At 34.0% G+C, this 17293-nt stretch overlaps 1 long non-coding RNA gene across 2 annotated transcripts; it reads right to left on the reverse strand.

Annotated features, from left to right (window-relative positions):
* Positions 1-1560: 1560 nt before the first annotated feature.
* Positions 1561-11349, reverse strand: LOC116166358. 2 transcript variants are annotated; one of them, XR_004144319.1, is made up of 6 exons: positions 11240-11349; positions 10315-10949; positions 9056-9145; positions 4287-4369; positions 1743-2843; positions 1561-1691 (listed from the first exon to the last, which is right to left on the reverse strand). It is a non-coding gene; the product is annotated as an uncharacterized LOC116166358 (long non-coding RNA). The 2 variants fall into 2 exon arrangements; XR_004144318.1 differs by having other exon boundaries at positions 4287-4372.
* Between the last annotated feature and the right edge of the window lie 5944 nt (positions 11350-17293).

Consider the following 17293-nt stretch of genomic DNA (forward strand, 5'->3'; position numbering starts at 1 on the left):
TGCGTTAACCGAAGAAAAACAAGTTAAAAACGTGGTCACTACCGACCGACGAAAACGCATTTTCTCCGCACAGAATCAGTAAGAACTCTGGTAGGCTGTACTACACCGTATAAGAAAGAAACCACAACGAAAAAGCTTAAACTGGAGGACTAGTAGAGGTACGGATGGACAAAGTGCACAGGACTAAGATGCGTCCCAATCCCGTTTCGGGCAAATAATCTGCACTCTCGGGATTAAAACACAAACTTTAGTCTCTTGGTATATAGGTAATACACTAGAACTAAAGTGTCATTTTTTCTTTCGGAGGGATTAAAACGCAATGCGGGATGAAAAGTAACGCAATAATCGGTTCATAACTGCTTCTAAATTTCCCTATTACATTTACCTAAGAAAAACAACTACGTTTGATATTTTGGTTGAGACTGCAGTGTATCTCAGAAGTTTTTAAAGATGGAGACTTGCAATTTTCGCAAATCTGTGCCACTTTTTTGTGAAACTTTTAATACCACAAATATAGGATCAATCTTAATTATGTTTGTTTCTGAAATATGGGGTACAAAACGAAAAGTTTGACTTTTTGAGATGTTATCTTACTACCGATGTAAGATAAAAAACTGCCTGTTTTAGATATTTTTATGTAGAATCCAGTGGCGTAGTCAAAAAACATGTTTGGGCCACCATTTCTGAGATTTGATCCAAAGTTGGTATTTTTTAAATACAGCACTCTGTATATCTTAACGTCAATTTTTGCATTCTTTTGTCTGATTACATGAAATCCTTGAATTTTTAACATACTATATCATTTTTTTTGCAAAATGTTGAAATGGCATGTATCTACCGTCCGCCATTTTTTAGTGATCGATATCGGCTGCCTTAGTTACCATGAATACAAAAAAATTGTTAAATAATTTAGTAGATTTTAATTGTAATTTAAGACGCAGGCGTTGAGAAACATGTTTGTAAAAGAATTATTGCATCTATTCGAAATGAGGGGACATTATCAAAGTAAAATTTAATTGTGGCGATGGCACATGTGCAAAGTTTGTAGATAAGGAGGTGCGATGTAAACAAGTGCTCGCATTTCGTCGGCCTTTGCCGAAAATGAAAAATAGTGATGCGGATGGTCGAGTTTGCGTACCGATGTAGCGGGCGATTTCCAGTATAAGTCAAAATTTAATAAATAGTGTTGTGTCATTTGAATTACGTATTTCCGGAACCTCAAGATTTTTATAAGTCAGTGTTAAAATTTTCCAGCATTTCGAAGCCCAGCTGGTCCCTGATCTAGATTCAATTTCTCGTTAGTTCTTAAAGATAAAGTTTATTGGAAGATGGGGTTTGTTACAAGGTTTAATTTGTTGTGTAGGTAGGTAAGTGTTATTCGAATTGTGTAACGAACTTATGCCATTGCACACAGAAATAATTTTTGCACCTCCAACGTGAGGCACAGCATTTATTTTTTTGCGCGCGAATGAAGAAACACAGCAATATTTTAATATTTTTTTCCCTTTTACATAAATGCAAAATAATCAAATATTAAGTAGGCAGTATATACTTCGTACTTACTTCTTCATTGCGTATGCTTTCACAGGTTCCCCAGCAAGTGTCCCAGTACAACTCGACGCAGATTCCTCTATGGCGAAACCCCAAATCGATGGATCAGGTAAAGGTTCCTACTCGACCAACTGCCTTGTCTGAAATCTTGTTCGATTAGGATCCAGGATTACCAAGGATAAGAAGTGTACTTATCAGTCTAAAGGTTTCCTTGCTGCCAATCTCAAAGTCTTTTGGAGTATTCCGCGTCGCGACTGTCCAGTTCGAAATGGTCACGATTTCACGCTTTCTACTTGAACGAAATCGACTCGCCGCATTTGCTTCTTTCTGGTCTGCTCCATGGATTGCTTTGTCTTCCTGCTGGTGTCCAATAAGGATAGGAAGGAAGGAAGGGGCCCACCACCACCCCTGCTTGTCTTGGTCAAGCAGTCCACTTTCAGGATGGGTGAAGTATAGGAAGTTGGTTCGGCACTTGGCAAGGATGCACATAGTACAGGTATGAGGGAGTAAAAGAGAAATTAAAAATTGCGACACTAACAAAGTTATTCTAAAGAAAATGGAGGTGGGGCGTTGGGCAACCGAAGGTCGCTCAAGTGGTCCCACTGAACCTCCGAAGATTCACTTACCGTTTGAGGGTGCCAAACTTCCCTCTAAGTCACTAAGTCACTAAACTCCAGCACTAAATCACTATGGCGCTTTTGTCGAGACGGTTTTGTATTCGCGGACTTTTGTAATTTACGCTTATGAGTAGTAGAGAAACTAAATGTACAGCTCAGAGCACGAATCAGTATCGTGGTAAATAGTCGTTTAGATCAGAAAAGAATCATTTCATATTTGCAAGCAGATCATTTAGATAGAATAGAATAAGTAGGGCATCGTTGCCCTGAAAACTAAATCACTTACCTTCCTTTAATGAGGTTTAACAATCCCCCAAGACATTTATCTTAAGAACGGAAACGACGGCTGCATTAGTTCTTGATAGTCTCGTTTGCACAGCAAATCTGTTTACTTCACAAAACTGGCATGGCTATGAATTCATGGCCATACTCATTCAAGAGAAATGAACTCATCACTATCGCAAAAGAGAGTATTCGAAGTACCATTGCAGGCAATCTTACGTCACCAAGATCAATGGGCGTAGAAGATTGTCAAAACTCACTTACTTCTGAAAGATAAGCTGAAAATAGTTGATCTTCTTTTGAGTCACTATTCACTTTTCACTTTTCCCCCACTACATGGACATTACACAAAAAAAGAAAAATCCTACCTTTATAAGGCTGCCCTTCTGGATTCTAGAACAAAGGATAAATATAAATAAAAAACATAATGTATGCAACATTGGCAAATTAATAAAATCTTTTACGGGTAGTGTCAGAGGAAATTGTCTTACGTATACTAAAAACAGGCTAGCAATTCCAGTTTGGAAATAGGGAACTAATTTTTTAGCTGAAGAGGCGATCAGTAAATATGGTTTCTTGTGACTTAATTACTGTGTTAGTACGTATCTATACCAGGGTGGCACAACGAAAACGAAACTTGTAAGGAAAAAACGCAAAAACAGATCGATTTTTACTTTTATTTAAAAATTCACATCCATCCCTAGCTTCAACCCCCTAAGCAGTGTAGCTACCCCTTGATTAATTTCAAATTGAATGTTGGGTCGTGGTTTAGTTTTTAAATTTGAGTGAGTCCTTTGAAGGATACAAAATTGCAAATGACTACATAATTCAAATGGATATTTAAGCTTGTAGGTGAATAAATACGGTTATACGAACAAAACATTCGCTCGAGTTTGAAAAGTATACCATAGGCGTATAGGAAATTAAGAGCCCTTTCTAATTACTCGACACTCACCCAACCCTCAATGTAACATTATTGAAAAGGAGGTAACCCTGTTTAAGGGGTTGATGCCAGAGGTGTAAATGTTTAAATAAAAGATCCCTTCCAACCAAAATCGACCTGTTTTTTCGCGTTTTTGCCAAAGGCTATTTTCTTACAGGTTATTCGATCTGATTCGTTTTCGTTGTACCACTAAGTACAGGGTTGGCAAAAATCTGGGTTTTTGTATGCTTTGGGTGGAGTTTTGGGTATTTGTGTTGGGTTTTTGTGCTTTTCTTGGCTATTTGGGTAATTTTAGGGTATTTGTCGAATTTCCGGAACTCTAACCTCAAATTATAGAAAAATAACGTTAATTTTGAACTTAGACTGCCCGATAAAGTAGAAAAGCTTATAAAAATAATAAAAATGAGCCACTTTAAAAAAGAGAAAAAGTTGTTTTAGGTTTTTGTTCCTAATGAATAAGCCGTTTTGTATTTTATATTTAATGTAAATTTTTTTTGAAACTAGGAATAAGAATATATGGACTGATCTATCAGTACCTGTCTGTTTCCAAGTGAAATATATTTTATTTTGTTTTTGTTTCTAATGAAAAAGCCGTTTCGTATTTTATATTTTAATGTAAAATGTTCTTGAAGCTTAGGAATAAGAATGTAAGACTGATCTATCAGTACCTGTCTGTTTCCAAGTAAACTTCATTATATTTTGTTACTAAATACTATATAAAAATTATCTCGATTTTGTCTCATTTTGTGTCTCAAATTCTTTGGGCTTTTGTATGGGTTTTTGTGTTGGGTTTTTGTATAAGTCGTTGGGTGGGTTTTTGACACAAATTAAATGAGTTTTTCGTTTTGTCAACCCTGATTAAGAATGCTATGCCCTAAAAAAGTAAAACTTACCCGTTAGCCTTATCAATTCCGTCTCGCCTGGAAAGTACTATCAATCGCAGCAAAAATCGCACTTGGGAAGACGATAACACCGACTACTGAAAAGAAAAATATGTTGAAATGTATATATTGAGTGAGGATTTTAATATAATGACGTTCTTGAGGGTGGCGTGTAGTGTATAACTCTCGCCAGGAAAGATTGCCGGTCACAGCACACCTTGTGTCGATTTACAATCTTTGTTTTTATTAAGATGTGAGCGACTTCTGGAATAGGATCGTGTTAATGTTGAACAAAAAGTCTTTTCGTTCAACATTGACACGATACTATCCCGGAAGTCGCTAGCACCTTACGAAAAACAGAGATTGTAGATCGTGATCAAGTGTTCTGTGACCGGCAATCTTTCCTGGCGAGAGTTATATGTATTTTATTTCGCGTTTTGATAACTTTTACATGATAGACAAATGTTTTAAGTACAACTGCAAGGCACCCGAAAGTGACGAAAATGGCAAAAAACGACTAAGATCATTGAAAACGGGCTATTCAATTTATTGACCATATTTAGGGGCTGATGTGAGCTGATTTATACCAAATTTAAACCCCAAAAACGCAAATCGAAATTGAGTTATGAGTTATCAATCCAGTTAATGTTATACTTAGGGGTAATTTTGTTTATTTGTGTATTATTCTAATCTAATGAGACAGGTTGTGCCTAGCCAAAATATGTTATATTGTGTATATTCTTCGCCTTCGAGTGTACCTGTACATGTCAAGCTCCGTTACATAACAGCCTTAGTTAATACGTTCATTTCCATGAAAGGTGGTGACTGATAATTACACAACATTTTTTTAAAATTTTGATTTGATTTATTTATTTATTTTTTATTTTAATTAAATCGTCGTGCAAGTACCGTCACCACGTTCGCGTCATAGAACAAGAGGGACCTGGGACTGTCTCCGCTATAACCGTCATTGCGTGTTCCGAGACGGAATAGTTTTAATAGAGAAGAAGTGTAGCAAATATTCCATAAAACTCGATGGACATCGAGGCGCCATAACAGATTATTCGTCGGAGGTAAAGAATGAAGGCGTATCGGACGTAATCTTTCCGAGAAGTATGACGTATTTTGTTCTAGAATGTTCGACAACATTCAGAAGCATTCGGGTTTGAGAATAGCATTTCAGTCAGTTTCAAATTCGATGCGCTTTTGTTATGTTATAAATTGTAGGCGATAAATAATGATTACTGTTATAAATTAATCCATTTTAAGACCGGTATAAATTTAATGTTAGTCAATTGTCAATAAATAAACGGCATAATTAAATTTTCATGAGAATATTTGCTTTTTTAGTGCTCAACATACTATTGTATAGAACTTGACCATACGCACTACGTGCAAAGAAAAGAGTAAATATATTTGAAATTTTTCTTCAAAAAAATGAGGGGATTTTGAATACTTCTTAGTCAACAATATCTTCTTAGTGACTTTGGTGAAAACTTGATATGCAGGTTGTAATTTCAAAAACGCAGAAAGCTGTAGCGCCTACAGTTTTTGTCTGAATTTGATGCAACAAAAACCATCGACAATATTATTACTAACCTTCCAAGTACTTTTTACCGCACCTTCAATTTTTCTGTAGATTTCTCGGATCAAAACGCCCAAATATTCATTATGAAAACTAATAGAATAAAACCTAGTCTATACTTGTGGACACGTGTTATCAATCAAACTAATTTAAATTCATTTAAACACCACCTACAAAGGATTGACTGGAGCCGTTTATACACCATACACAACGTAGATCAGTTCACCAGTCATTTCTTTAAAATTATTCAACCTATATTTTTTAATTGTTTTCCCTTAAGGAAACATTACCTTGGAAAGAAAACCCGGAATTGGGTGACAAAAGGAATCCGAACTTCTAGTAAGGTAAAGCGGAAGCTTTACATAAATATGCGAAATAATCCTCAATCAAATTTCACTGATCACTTCAAGCGCTACAATAAAATATTTAAAAAAGTTATTGCACAAGCAAAAAAAATGCAAACTAAAAGAATTATAATGAATTCGAGAAACAAAATAAAATCCACGTGGCAAATTATAAATAAAAACCTAAATAAACAAACAAAAAAACTACATCTATTTCTTTAAACCAAAATGGCAAGGTTATTACTAATTCTGAACACGTTGCTAATATTTTCAATGACTATTTTGCTTCCGTTGCGCATGAATGTAGAAAAAACATACCTCCAACATACGAAACTACAAAAGTTATCCCATCATCACCAAATTCTTTCTATTTGCTGCCTGTCACAAAAACTGAATTGTTCAATATTGTAAATAATTTAAATAATACGTTAGCTTGCGGTCACGATGGTATTCCTATAAAAATATATAAAGAAGTGTTTGATGAAATATATCAACCTTTGATTTACTTAATTAACCTTTCTTTCTCTTCTGGGACTTTTCCAAGCCATGGTAAAATTGCAAAAATTAACCCACTTCACAAATCAAAATCTAAATCAGAACCACAAAATTATAGACCAATTTCGATCTTAAATTCCGTATCGAAAATACTAGAATCTCTCATAAAAGTTAGATTAATTGCCTTTTTGGAAACCCATAAATTGTTTAATAGTTCACAACATGGCTATAGAGTAAATAAATCAACTACCACAGCTTTACAAAGTATGTTACACTACATACGCACTGCGCATAATAATGGCAAGGTTGTAGCATCGATAAGTTGTGATTTGTCGAAGGCTTTCGATCTGGTTGATCATGACTTGTTACTGGACAAGCTATACTCATATGGCATTAGAGGCGTGACGCTAAATTTATTGAGATCCTTTATTAGTGATAGGTCACAATATGTTGCAGTTGAGCAAATTGCTTCCTCGGGACAAATTATTGAAGTTGCATCCGAATTAAAACCAATCAAGTATGGTGTACCCCAAGGATCTATCCTTGGTCCTATATTATTTATAATCTTTATTAATGACCTATTTAACTGCTTCGATCCATCTTCATGTGATATCACCACATATGCAGATGACACTAGTGTGAGTGTGGCTTGTGTTGAAGAAGAGTTAGAAATTAATTTAAAACGTGCGTTATCAACTCTTATTAATTGGTTTAATGCAAATAAACTTTTGCTCAATTTGGAAAAAACAAAAATTCTTCTTTATAAGAAAAATATGGGTTTGGATATCGCTCCACTGCGTTACCAGTCAGTTCAATTAGAAAGGTGTCAATCCTGTACCTTCTTAGGAGTTATTATAGACACAGAACTTAGTTGGAAAGATCACATTGACCATCTGAGAGCAAAATTACATTCATCGATTTTCGCATTGTCCCGTTGTAAAAATTTATGTGACCATAAAACCCTTTTGCAAATCTACTATTCAATATTTGAAAGTAAGGTGCGATACGGTATCTCATTATGGGGAAATGCTACTAGTTATAGAATTGCTAGCATATTTAAGGTTCAAAAAAGAGCAATCAGGGTAATGTTTTCGCTACAGAAACGGGAATCCTGCAAACCGTATTTTAAAAACTTTCAGATTGCAACCGTCTATTCATTATATGTGCTTGAATGTTTATGTTTCGTGTTCAAAAACAAAAAATTATTTTCATTAAATTGTGATAACCACTCATATAATACGAGAACGAAAAATAACTTTTCTATAATGAGATCAAAAAGTAAGGTGCATAACTCGTCCTACCTACAGATGGGGGTGAGATTTTATAATGTCCTTCCGGCACATGTCAAATGTATTACAATGTTGGCTCCTTTTAAAAACCAAATTAGAAAAATTTTTCAAACAATGGTGCTATACACACTGGATGATTTCTTTACGAATATCAAAAATGCTAGTCATATTTAAAAAAAAAAAATATATATATATATAAATAAATTTTAATATATATACCTATTTACATTTCTTTTTTATAGATATAGTTATATTATTTATTGTACTTTATTGTGTTTTTTATTTATGTTGTTATTGTGTGACAGTTACACCACATTCGTGGTTGAAATAAATGCTCTCTCTCTCTCTCTCTCTCTCTCTCCATATTTAATTACTACAAAACAACCGTAATTAAAATATGTTAAATTACTACTAGGAGTGCTACTAATAGTTGAGAATATTTTAAATGGCACGATTATGTTTTTTTTAATTGAATTTGATAGAATTTTTTCCCCAAATTCAATGATTGGAATTTTTCACACACAAAATTAAAGAAGCTAATTTTTAGAAATTTTGTAGCTTGCCATAGAAACATTCCTCCATACGCATCGAGTGGAATCGTGAGCAAACAGTATGTTTCTATTACTACAAAAATGCTATAAATAACCACAATTAAAATGCTTGCGGCGTTTTTTTTTAAATTACCCCCTGTATGTAAATTTAATATCATTTATAATATTTATATGTTTTTTTAAGGGTTGATATGTATAGATTTAATATTAATCGCAAGATTAGGATAAATTTTATTGAAAGTAACTTTAAATTGTGCAACTACCTTTACGGTTTAGAATATAACATCAAAAATCATTTAAATTATGTAAACGCATTTTTTTTACATAAGCTTGTTAAAAATGGAAATACTTTAAATAATGACGTGTTCGCTTTTAACGAGTTAATTTTTTTACCCCGGTCAATCGACTATAAAAAGACCTTTGGTCAAAGGGCCCCGATTTTCTAGCTCGGTAAACGAATAGTTATATTGTATTGATGGAGGTTTCATAAAGTGTTAAAGTTTACTTAAAGACTTACCCCAAGTTTGAACGAGTTGGACAGGGACCGCCTAGGGGACCGCCACGTTCTGCAGTGATCGACGAGTTGGCATGATTCGGGTGACCAGGTCTGAAAAAAAAACACGAATATACCTAATCCTACATCTTTTTCTTGTATAAGTTAAAAATACTATGTAGATAATGTAACCGCAAAAATAAAAGACAATTTACTATACAAAAGGGTGTAGATATATACTGTGTCCAAGATAAGAATGTCTATCAATTCATAGGATAGGGATCTCCGAAACCATGGGAGATACAATCAAACGTCAAATAAGGGAAAAGTTGCGCATTTAAACAGTTATCATGCTTTAAAGAAAACCAGAAAATTCCGATTACTGTCGAAGATATGCTGGAAAAACCGAAATTTTCCGATTTCGTTTTTGTTTTTTCTGATTTTATTTGAGCAGATACAGAAAAATAAAAGAAAACACTTTCTCATTACCCCTTTTTGAGTTCTATAAGAAAACGTTGAGAGATTTTTAATGCAAGTTTTGTTTCGGAGAAATCATCATCACCTAAAAAAGTACATACTGTATTGAGTAGCATTTTTTATAACAAATATATACGGTACACACAAAAACAACAAAAGTTGGAAACTGTTGGTTTCAACATAATGGTGCACCCGCGCACAACGCCCTAATCGTGAGAGAATACCTATCGGACACATTTTCCACTTTCCAGAATTTGGCCGATAGGTATTCTTGCACCATTAGGGCTTTGTGCGCGGGTGCACCATCCTGCTGAAACCAACAGTTTCTCACTTTTGTTTTTTTTGTGTGCCGAATATTGTTGTATTCGTAATAAAAAATGTTATTCTTTACAGTATGCACTTTTTTACGGGCTATATAAAAAATTAAAGTTGATGAAACCGTATTGAAAATCTCTCAAGGGTGTCTTGTAGAGCTCAAAAAGTGGCAATGAGAAAGTGTTTTTTATTTTTATGTATCTGCTCAAATAACACCAGAAAAAATAAAAAGAAATCGTCAAATTTTTCTAGCATATCTTTGGAAGTAATCGGAATTTTCTGGGTTCCTTTAAAACATGATAATAATGACATTGTTTGGTTACTATATTGATCTGTACGTCTTTTCATTTAATGAGGTAATGAGGTACACTGCGTTTCGTGTAAATCTGGGTGATTAGTAAATTATAAAAACACACATTCTTTGATCTTTTGCTACAAAATTATTTGAAGCATACCAAATTCGTTTATGTTAAAAGCAGTGGCGTACTCACCGTGTCCATGGGATTGTTCAAGTGGAATTGCAGGAGGAGGTTGTCCTTCACAGGAACTGTAGAATGCAGTAGTGGTCAATCCTGATCGGTAGTACGGAGAGCTGTGGACCATCAATGAGATTAGTGGGGCCATCATAATATCGTGTTTCAGTGTGTTCGTTTATTAATTAATCATTTCAGTACAATTGTTTGGATGAATTGATTAATTAATTAGCGAAAATTCAATCACCTACCTACCTTTGCACGAACCTGACCTTGGTGTATCTGTAAATGAGCTCGACGTCTTTCAACTTGGAAACGGTAACACCTTTTCATAGTCTATTTCGCCGAAATAATCTATGGACTTCATATTTCTGGCAAGGCTATGAACTCATAGTTGCACTTTGATATGAAGTCAGTCGATTATCAATTCCGCGAAAAAGACTACCCAATGAATCATTGCAATCGTCACCAAGATAAAAGGCGGAGACTCACTAGTACAGTCCCAGGATCAGGTAGGAAGTGTCGTTGATCTTCGTTTTAGTCACTGTATGCACTAATCACTCCCCCCTTGCTAAATACACATAATAACACATGCAACAACAAACCATGCATAATAGAAAATTCCTACCTTTATAAGGCTGCCCTTCTGGAATCTGGAACAAAGAACAAATTTACGTTACAATGTGGAAAGAAGCAATTTCGAAGCTATATTTAAAATTCGATCAATTTATTACAAAAAAATTGTCAAGATTTGGAGGTCCTAATCCTTTATCAGGATTAACAAACCTGACTTGAAATTAATCAAATATTTGATGGCTAGGGGAAATACTTTAGAAAATTGGTCATATTAGTTTGCTAACGAACTTAATTGTAAAAATAATTCCATTTGTGCTACATTCAATTATTGTGATAATTCTGTAATTAAAAGTATAAATGTACCTACCCTTTAGCCTTATTTTATCGGTCTTGCCCACGAAGGTCCATTATCCACAGGAAGATCGAACACCGCACAATTGCACTCGTCCACTGCACTACGCGATAACACCAATAACTGAAAAATGAAATAGAACATGAACGTTAGGAAAAAAAAACAAATTGAAATGATCATAAATTGAATAGCGCATTAAATCAAATAGGTACCCATACTGTATTTTTTTAAGGCATGGAGTAAATGGCCAAGAACTAGTGGTTAAGAATTCAAGTTTTCGACCTCCCACCCTTTGCACCACCCTCAAAACCCGCGAAATTTTGGTTGGTTTCTTAGTTTTTCAACCATAACATTTTAAAAGTTCACTTTCGAAAAAATATTGTAATTAAGAGACTGTAGAGTAGATCATGAACTTTTACACAAATCTGAGATACATATACTCCTTTTTTTGTAAAATTTTTAATAAAAAATATGTATACTGTATGAGTGCTTCAAAGTGACATGCCTATATTTTGAAGACTTGAAAATTCTATGTTATTCACCGAAATTTTATACTTTATCAAATCAAATCAAATCAATTTTATTCTCCATTGTAAAAAAGCTTATAAAAAATTTATACTTAACTTACTCTAGGAGAAAATGGTGGGAAAAATTACTCCACCACCGACTTAAAAATCTATCTCTATAATTAAAAGTCGTATGAAAAAATATCTTGAACTTATCGTGTCCAAAATCCTCCACCCTGTATAATAATTCAACTTTCAACCCCCTAGTAGTGATAGCGGATAACTATTACATTAATCCCAATATACGTTTAATATAACTTTCGTTTAACCCCTCCATCTTCTACTGGAAGGAATGACTATTTCAACCACCTAGTGCTTGACACACTTAGATAATGACATTTCCGAATACAAGTTTCAAATAAAAAATGTTAAATATTCTCGTTCATAAAAAATAATGATTTGTAAATTATCTTCGAAAACGATATAATCTTAAATAGTTGAACAATCACCACTATATGGGGTTGAAATAATTATCGCGGGTTGTAGGGGATGGAAGGCGTTAAACTGAAATAAGACCAGTTCTCTTATTTGGTAATTGTATTATAATTACACAGTGATTCAAATACGTACCACCACTAAGAGGTTGAATTTCTATTATTCTATATATTTGTATACCAAGGTAGTTTTTCATGATCTATCGAAAGAAAATATCATCATGATCGTGTATTCACTTCCGCTCTACCGGATGTGGATGGCAATTTTCTTATTTTAAATAAAACACCCTGTATTTTATTGTATTTTCGAAATCTACATGAAAATCTACGTCATTTGATACCACATTTCCCTTTGCCCAGCATCAAAGGGTTTCAAGATGTTCAAAATTTTGAAGTTTGACTGCTATTCTTTAGGGGCTGGATATTTAGACACGAACCAATGAAATATTTGGCTGTGATTAAATCTACAGCCCTTAAATGCCAATAAATCAATTCAACTTTTCTCTAATTTCTTTCAATTGGCGTAAAATCTACGGAAATCATCTCCAAATCGTCGTCAAGGGAATTTATACACATACTTTCCATCTTTTGGAAGTACCTAACTTTCAAATCATATAAAACGCATCTCCTGCAAATTAAACATAATAGACGGTACAAATTATCATGTCCAAAAGACTGGTGTGAACATTTCATTAGTAATATTTAAGGGATGACACGTGTAAACTTGCTATAAATCAGGAGATTTGAATAATACGTATATCAATCCGTTTCTAAATACACCGAAATTGAACTTGTGATTACCAAAGGAGATGATAGACGAACTTTAAAATTATTTGCCAAAAAAAGTAGTTACTTCATTGGCATCTAAATTTGAATTACCTAATAGTTTATATCGTTATAATATGCGTAAAATTATTCTTCTTTGTACGTGTATATCTGGACTTATCTAAAAACGTTTGAATGAAAAAAGTACCCACAGTTTGAGTTCACTATCGCCCTAAAGACAAAAGAGTTTGCATCATTTAATTTTGCATAAAACAGATGTTCATTTTGAGAATGATAGGTGAAAGGTTGCATCATTACACCGACATGAACACGTGTTCATGTAAAGATTTTATACAAATCGGATTTTGAACTAAATCAAACAACTGGGAATAAAATACAAATGTTGCTAATTTTGCAATCAAGGACGTTGCGAGGGAGGAGTAGTGCCTGTACCAGATCAACCTATAAGGGAACCTACAAGTTCACACGATAAAATTAGGATTGGTATTTGCGAATAAGCGTTAGTATGTTTAACTAAGGAGCACTAATTTTGAAGATTATTTCCAAAGAAAGGTACAGACTGTGTAAAAGCATTGAATAGAAAGTTAGACTTTTTCCGAATAATTTGTATCCCAACACTTCTAAATACCTATAGGAAAAACCTTACGATTCAACGTATTCTTCAACAAATCAAATGCAAGTAAACAAATTGGACATTCATATTCGTTTTACAAAGAATGAAAGAACAAAAATTAGTTGTTAATTGAACCGTTTTTATATTGCAAATTAGGATATTGTATTTGAGCGAACCTAAAAACTATTCCGTTCGAAATTGATAGATAAAGGCGTTATCGCGCCGAAGACGGCGGTATGACTCATGCGCCTGATTCAATCATAAGGAACAGGTGTTGAATTTTTGGGATGACTGTATCAATATCACGCGTATGTGCGGGTTTTGTAGGATAAATTGAAAGTTTTGAACTTGATAAAATCAAATTTTGCAAACCGTTTTTGTGGTTATAGGTAAAAATGATTCTTGTATTAACGTTAATAAAATTAAAACCACGGCCGCAGGTAATTGGGGCTCACGCCAAATACCTAAGAACCTAAAAGTAACGAAACCTATCTATGCCTAAATGAAAAAATCTCTTCAGTAGTAATGCATTTGCATTTTGTGGGTTAGTTTTGTTTAAGGAAAGTCGTCTAATCTAAAAAAACTTAGCCCCATGAGACACGGACATCCTTTCTTGATTTCGTGTATTAAATTTGATGTGTTAGTTTATTTGTTTATGGTTAAATGAAGACTTACCCCTAAGTTTTGTTATTTTGGGCAAAAAACCATTACATCTTGGGCACACGACACAAAACGCGACCTATATGAATTAGCAAAAATTATAACTTGATGCGCAGAACGTACTTGTAGTCGATCGGTGGGGATAATTTTGGAACAGGCGTCCTTATCTCAAATGCCGGTTAGGTACAGGTACAACGTTGGCCAGATGTTTAATTTAGTCATATAGAGCAAGTTTTAAAAAGATAAAAGCCTCTCCTTTTCAGCGCATTTTAATCAAATTTGAAAAACAGTTTGATTGGTTAAGGTAGAAATTTTCCGCTGTAGTTATCCAAATATTACATTTGCTATAGTTACAATCAACGTTCTTATTGAATCAATTTTACCACCCGAACGTTAGTAATAAAAGGAGGTATTGCATTGGGGTAAAAAATGAGCCCCTACTTTTTTGTCGGAAATACACATTGTAAAAATAAGAGTATTTCAAAAACAATAACTCAAAAACTACCTGATATAGGCATACTAAAGGCATAATAAAAGTGGCCCTAAAATTTAAATCTGCATTCATTTCTGTAATCAGAAATAGTTATTGCAATTTAAGAAACTGAAGCTGTTGACATTTTGTGATGCTAATTTTGAAAAATCGCAGCAGCCATGATGACTTTTTCAAGACCTCCAGCGGTCGATTTCTAGGATTTTAAAAAAACGGAATAGGTTTGAAAATGTACACTCATGTCCTTTTAGAGGAAGTATTTGAAAAAGGGAACTTCTGGCCGTCCGTCCGTCTGTCAATTACATTATAAAAAATGGTATGAACAGATGCAGTATTTTTTCTAAAAGAAAAAGGTATTTAGACTTTTGCTAATTAGGGGAGCTAGTAATTGAAATATAAGAAATTACCCTTGAAATCCCTACGCTTCAAATTTGCTTGCCTATATTTTGAAGAATTCTGAAATTTCTATGTATTTTAACGAAATTTACCTAGTGAATCACTGTTAGATTGTAGAGCTTTCTAATATAGGTTGTACATTTGATATAACCCACTATTCAACCACCTAGTGGTGATTAATGGTTTACTCAGAGAATAAAGCGCTTATTAATTATAGTTTTTGAATCCTCTCGTTCCAGTTTAAGTCTTTTACTCCAGTTAAATTAGTTCCAAAAGTAGTATAAACTGGATGCTGTCACTTCACTCAACGAAACCAAGTGGACACTATGCAAAAAAGTCCGCCGAATTCGAAAATCATAATCCCCCTGGCCGGAAATTCCCGGAAGATATTGTTATAAACAAAAAACGAAGCAAAAATGTCCTTTTTGTTCGCATTTGATTTCAATTATCTCCTTATTAATTATCGCCGAGAGAAAAAATGAATTTGTTTAGAATTGAAATTTCTATAAGTTGGTCCGGAAAGTTCATTTTCAAGTGTTAGATACTGTTTTAAGTAAGTAATCCCGAAAATTAACAATTACTTATTACTAAGTAAAATTCATCCCATCCTTTTGAAAAGCCGTATTTGATCATTTCTTTTGATATCAAAACAATATGACAAACCCAAGGACAAACCCTATCACCCAATAAACCCAAAAAAACGATGATTTGTCTTTAAAAAAAATACGTCCAAATCCGATGAATACTAGACGAGGAATCAGCTTTTCACCTTGGAGCTGGTTTTCCCTTTCTTGTTATATTTCGAGAATTCGAGGGTTATTCCATTTATTAGTTAACTAAACAAATTCCGCAGTCCGTCGATTTGCAAGAATCATCGGGACAATTATTGAAAGGGGTTGTTTTAGAGTTCCGCCATCTATAAAAAAAATTTACAACGCTCTGGAAGTCACCCAGTTTGAAAGACAAAGCATCGTTTTTTTTGGGGTTTATTTAATTAATCGCTGACTATGAAACCTACGGTGATTTGGTTTGTCATATTGTTTTGTTATCAAAAGAAGTGACCAAATACGAATTTTCAAAAAGATCGGATGAATTTTACTTAGTAATATCAAATTATTAGTATTCGGGATTGAACATTTGAAAAGGAACGTTCTACACTATCAGTATCCTATAGAAAATTCGATTCTAAACATTTTCATTTTTATTTATGTTTTCTCCCAGAGCAATAGTTAACGGGATGATTAAAGTCAAATTCGAAAAATTAGACATTTTCCCGTTTTTTCTTCGTTTTTTGTCTATAACAATATGTTCCGGGACTTTCCAGGCAGGGAGTCTATGATTTTCGAATTCAGCGGATTTTTTTATATAGAATACACTTGGTTTGGTTGAGTGAAGTGACACCATCTAGTCCAAACCGTAATTTGGCTGAACTATTTTCACCCCCTACGGAAATAAATGGTTTAACCAGGGGTTTAACCCTCGGTTGATGACTGCTCGATCACATCTTAGATAATGACATTTCCGGAGACAAATTTCAAATAAAAAATGTTTACTATTCGCCTTCATATAAAAGAATGATTTGTCAATTATCTTCGAAAACGATCATCGCTTTTTCTAGGGGATGGTTAAACTGAAATAAAACCAGTTATTATTTGGTAATGGTATTCGAAAGCATCCTAATTACACAGTGATTCAAATACCTACCGCCACAAAGTGTTGAATTTCTAGTAATCTCTTTGATAAGCAGGGGCGAACTGGCCCGGGGGGGCGGGTGGCGATTGCCACCTGGCCTGTACGTCATAATGGCCCGTTGGAAATTTATAAGTATGTGCTGTATTTAGTTTCTTGCACTATTAATAAGTTATTAACACGTTTCTCTAATTGGGGTTGATGTTAGGTTGTTAAAAAATTAAAAATTCTGTTTTAATTGAAGTGTTTTACAATGAATTTATCATTTTTTGTCGTAGCATGAAACTGATGAAATACAATGATAGGCGACGCGCCTGATTTGGATTGTATATTTTGTTACTTTTAATTATCAGCTGCAATTTAAAAAAAACCTGTATGATTTCCGAAAAAGGAGTACTTTAAAATGAAGCCAAAATGTTTTTGTGGTGCACCGCA

This window comes from Photinus pyralis, unplaced genomic scaffold, assembly GCF_008802855.1.
Source record: "Photinus pyralis isolate 1611_PpyrPB1 unplaced genomic scaffold, Ppyr1.3 Ppyr1.4_LG3b, whole genome shotgun sequence".
NCBI lineage: Eukaryota > Metazoa > Arthropoda > Insecta > Coleoptera > Lampyridae > Photinus > Photinus pyralis.